The sequence below is a fragment of the Tachypleus tridentatus genome, chromosome 5, assembly GCF_004210375.1.
Source record: "Tachypleus tridentatus isolate NWPU-2018 chromosome 5, ASM421037v1, whole genome shotgun sequence".
Taxonomy (NCBI): Eukaryota; Metazoa; Arthropoda; class Merostomata; order Xiphosura; family Limulidae; genus Tachypleus; species Tachypleus tridentatus.
The window spans coordinates 6444738-6450737 of record NC_134829.1 but is presented as its reverse complement, the minus strand read 5'-3'; positions in this window follow the sequence as shown (position 1 = coordinate 6450737).

The window sequence follows — 6000 nt, the reverse complement described above, 5'->3', positions numbered from 1 at the left end:
GAGATCTGTGACCGTGTGTTTTCAAACACACTCAGCACAAATAGACGAATGTTTTGTTGTTTTTGTTTTAAATTTCTCACTAAGCTACTCGAGGGCTATCTGTGCTCGCCGTCCCTAATTTAGCAGTGTAAGACTAGAGGGAAGGCAGCTAGTCATCACCACCCAACTCTTGAGCTACTTTTCATCAACGAATAGTCGGTTCCATAGTCACATTATAACGCCCCCACGGCTGAAAGGGTGAACATGTTTGGTGTGACAGGGATTCAAACTCGCGACCCTCGGATTACTAGTCGAGCGCAATAACCACATGGCGTCATAAACCCTTGAGCTTGGTTGGTCAAAGACATTTTCTAATATGCTATTTACGTAATGGTATCTAGAAATTCAATAGGTGACGCTATAATATGTCTTTTTTTGTTAATATAATAACTTTACAATGTATTCTAACATTTTTATACTGCAGGTTGTAATAATCACGTTTATTGGAGTAAAAATAAAATATATTTTCTCGTAAATGGCAGTAACAAAATAGCTTAATATAAACAATCTTGTATTAATTAGATTGGTTTGTCAACAAAATATAGTGCCTTAAGATGTCTAGTAAGTTACACATCTTATTGTACTTTGATAATCTCGTAACTCGTCCCAGAACACGCATGTAAAACGTTGCTTTCTATTCTAATTACCCCCTAGCAACAAAGTACCTCCGAAGCACCAAAGAATCCCTGGCGAGGGTAGTTCGTATTAATACAAATTCTCGACTCGCCTACCATAGACGCACTAAAACGTAGTACTGGTGTATGTACGGGCTGAAGCAATTATAAATTACAGAAAATACCGTAATTAGGAGTCCAGCTAAGACAAAAATATCCAACCTGAATGCTTAACATAGTCGGCGTTCTTAAGTCCATACCAATTAAATTATGTTTCCCGTCACTGAGTAGGTTTAGCAGTTCTTCATGTTTGTTTAAGTTGTTTATTATGACGAAAAACAAAACATTGAAATTAGGTGCCATTATTACGTAATTAACTTCCTTCCATACTTCCTGTTGTGACGGTAAAAAAAACTGAATTTATTATTTCACTGCAACATACTGTTTATGGCATCTGTCAAGTTAGACCAGGATAAAATATAACCTGGCTTTCGTTCATAAACACGTCTTCTCTATACATAAGTGTATTTTTAATAGATATACAGAATTAAACGTCAGCAAAATTACTGGTTCTTATAATCTTAGTTACCTGTTCTCTCCTTGATAACTAAATTCAATACGGACGGTTATTAGGCCTAGCTATAGGAGAAACATGTTGAGCCTCATATGGTTTTACTTGTTTAAGAAAGAAACCAACAACCCTAATGGGTTTTCGATCTTTAGCTTTCTTCAGTAGCGAATAAACATATACCTTAAATTTTATAAACCCTATTCATCAAATATTTTGTTACATTACCTGACGAAGAAAGTATCCACCGTTGAAAACACTCAAATAATAGGGTTTTGTAATTTTGAATTTACCATATCTGTTTTTGTTTTTAAACCTACGCCTAACATCATGAATACATTGTTACAAAAATATTCCGTATCAGGTACAAGTCAAGAAACCGGTTAAACCGAACGTTTTCGGAAACCAGGTCTTACTTCTAGGGAGTAATTTAAAAGCTTGAAGTGTGGATATTAATTTAGTCATGTATTCTGGTTCGAGAGTTTTCTTGTGTCGTATCGTAATACAAGTGGTGAAGTTGTTTTTGAAAAGACTTATTGTGTGAAACAGATTTTTGGTGTACGAAAATATTGGAATATGGCAGAAAAAAAAGAGTGCAATCAAAGGTATCATCTCTGTTGCACTTTCTTATGGCATCGTACTGGAATATGGCAGAAAAAAAGAGTGCAAACAAAGGAATCATCTCTGTTGTACTTTCTTATGGCATCGTACTGGAATATGACAGAAAAAAAAGAGTGCAATCAAAGGTATCATCTCTGTTGCACTTTCTTATGGCATCGTACTGGAATATGACAGAAAAAAAAGAGTGCAAACAAAGGTATCATCTCTGTTGCACTTTCTTATGGCATCGTACTTGAATGTGGCAGATAAAAAGAGTGCAAACAAATGAATCATCTCTGTTGCACTTTCTTATGGCATCGTTCTGGAATATGGCCCAAATTTGTGTGTACAAATGTATCATCGTTGTTTTGGACAAACAAATTCAAAGACCCTGAAAAAATTCTTACAGTGTGATTACATGTAACATAATTGATCTTAAACAGTTTTTTAAACTTATTCAAAGAAAGCAACGTACTTTTATAATATTAGAATAAATCTAGCAGAAAAAACCTAATAACAAAGTAAACCTCAAAATCTGACTTATTAATTTTCACTTAAAAGCCGTAATAATCACAATGCGTCCATATCATATAGTTCTCAGTTCTCGTACATGAATGTTCGTGTTATACATAGTGGTACCTAGTCTGCTACTGTGTTAGTCATGTCTCAGCTTTCTGAGAAGCTATAATATAACGCGAAATACCTCGTCGGTAATAGATATGAAGCGTGTAATGTGGTTGACATATTATAACAAAAAAGACTTTATGCTCACACGTGAGTCTTAAAATTGCTCATAAGAACAACCGGAACTACAGATAGATATCAAAACATAAACTCAACAGCGAGTCCAAATTCTGTACTAGGCGAGGACCTCTACCTTAGTTTACAAATTTTATAACATCCTGTACTATACGAGGACTTCTAGTTTGCGTATTTTATAATATCCCATACTAGGCGAGGACCTCTACCTTATTTCACAAATTTTATAATATCCTGTACTATACGAGGACTTCTAGTTTGCATATTTTATAATATCCCATACTAGGCGAGGACCTCTACCTTATTTCACATATTTTATAACATCCTGTACTATACGAGGACTTCTAGTTTGCATATTTTATAATATCCCATACTAGGCGAGGACCTCTACCTCAGTTCACAAATTTTATAATATCCTGTACTATACGAGGACTTCTAGTTTGCGTATTTTATAATATCCCATACTAGGCGAGGACCTCTACCTCAGTTCACAAATTTTATAATATCCTGTACTATACGAGGACTTCTAGTTTGCGTATTTTATAATATCCCATACTAGGCGAGGACCTCTACCTTATTTCACATATTTTACAACATCCTGTACTATACGAGGACTTATTGTTTGCGTATTTTATAATATCCCATACTAGGCGAGGACCTTTATTTTACTTTGCGTATATTTTAATTTCCTGTACTTGGTGAAGACCTGTAATTTAATTTGCATATTTTACAGTTTTTTCTGCTAGGTGGCGACTTCTACTTTAATTTACATATTCTCTCTCAGATCAATTTCCTGTGTGTGTGTGTTTGTGTTGTGTTTGTGTGTGTGTATTTTTAATTTACGCTAAATATATTGCTATTTGGTTTGTTTTGAATTTCGCGAAAAAATACACGAGGGCTATCGGCGCTAGCCTCCCTAATTGGACTACTCTTTTACCAACGAATAGTGGGATTAGCTGACATTATAACGTCCCCACGGCTGAAAGGGCAAGCATGTTTGGTGTGACGGGGATTCGAATTACAAGTCAAGCGCTTTAACCACCTGGCCATGCCGGCCCCACCTCATGAACGAACAATCATTGGAGTTTGGGGGAAGGGAAAATTTAATGTGAAAATAAGCACTTTAACCGAACTTTGTTATCGCAACAATTTGAATTACAAACTAACAATTTGAATTACGTTATCAAAACAAGCCAACAATTTGAATTACGTTATCAAAACAAGCTAATAATTTGAATTACGTTATCAAAACAAGCCAACAATTTGAATTACAAGCTAACAATTTGAATTACGTTATCAAAACAAGCTAACAATTTGAATTACGTTATCAAAACAAGCTAATAATTTGAATTACGTTATCAAAACAAGCCAACAATTTGAATTACAAGCTAACAATTTGAATTACGTTATCAAAACAAGCTAACAATTTGAATTACGTTATCAAAACAAGCTAACAATATTTGTGTTACATAGTGTAATAACACATACTATCCAGGAAGAAAACTTGTGTTACATGGTGTAATAACACATACTATCAAGGAACAAAACTTCTGTTACATAGTGTAATAACACATACTATCCAGGAACAAAACTTGTGTTACATGGTGTAATAACACATACTATCCAGGAAAAAAATTTGTGTTACATAGTGTAATAACACATACTATCCAGGAACAAAACTTGTGTTACATGGTGTAATAACACATACTATCCAGGAAGAAAATTTGTGTTACATAGTGTAATAACACATACTATCCAGGAACAAAACTTGTGTTACAAGGTGTAATAACACATACTATTCAGGAACAAAACTTGTGTTACATAGTGTAATAACACATACTATCAAGGTACAAAACTTGTGTTACAAGGTGTAATAACACATACTATTCAGGAACAAAACTTGTGTTACAAGGTGTAATAACACATACTATCAAGGTACAATATTTGTGTTGCATAGTGTAATAACACATACTATCCAGGAACAAAACTTGTGTTACATAGTCTAATAACACATACTATCAAGGAACAAAACTTCTGTTACATAGTGTAATAACACATACTATCAAGGTACAATATTTGTGTTACATAGTGTAATAACACATAATATCCAGGAACAACACTTGTGTTACATAGTGTAATAACACATACTATCCAGGAACAAAATTTGTGTTACATGGTGTAATAACACATACTACCCAGGAACAAAACTTGTGTTACATAGTGTTACTGGTTCGAGACTTCTGTAAAGGTTCATGTCGTTATGATTGTTTCTACATCGTCTCTATCTTATAGAATATTTTTGATTTATAAAACTTTTTTTATATATTATTTCACTATATAAAGTATGTTGCTCACCAGTGGCACAGATGTTAACCTGCGGACTCATAACCCTGATACCAGTGAGGGGGACTCGATAGCCCATCGTGTAGTTTTATACTTATATTTAAGAAATTAGGTTTTATCAAATTTAATTTTCCAAGAGAAAATGCTTGAGATATATTTCTAAGAAAAAGAATTTTTTGTTATTTCTACAAGTGAATGAAACAAGGAAATATATCTTCCAAACTTTCAGAAACAAGATATCCACCAAAAGACGATTTCTAAAGCTTTCAGAACGACTTCTTTCTGTACATCAAACTATTACAACTACCTCTTATATGCATATATAACTAAACAGTGTGTTGTTAGAACAGAAACATACACTGTAATTACAACACTAAACAGTGTGTTGTTAGAACAGAAACACAGACTGTAATTACAACACTAAACAATGTGTTGTTAGAACAGATACACGGACTGTAATTACAAGACTAAACAGTGTGTTGTTAGAACAGAAACACAGACTGTAATTACAACACAAAACATATTATTGTTAAAAAAGAAACACAGACTGTAATTACAACACTAAACAGTGTGTTGTTGGAAGAGAAACACAGACTGTAATTACAACACTAAAAAGTGTGTTGTTGGAAGAGAAACACGGACTGTAATTACAAGACTAAACAGTGTGTTGTTAGAACAGAAACACAGACTGTAATTACAACACAAAACATATTATTGTTAAAAAAGAAACACAGACTGTAATTACAACACTAAACAGTGTGTTGTTAGAAGAGAAACAAGCTGGTAAATGCGCTTTCATTTCACTAACCTTCTTACTTGTATAATGTTTTTAAATTATAAATAAAATACTTCTACGCTAAAAGTTAGCAGTTAATAATTTTTTTGTGCTTTAATATAACTCCATAGTCTCTATGTTGCTCAAATAAAAAAGTTCCGGATTTATTAAATATTTATTATGTCTGTTGAATTCAAACACAAATTCGAACATCAAGTAATTTCGTTTATTTCGAAGGAACTTAAAATATAATTCTTTTGGAAAAACTGGGATCAAATTTTCCAAGTGACTAGCCCTAACAA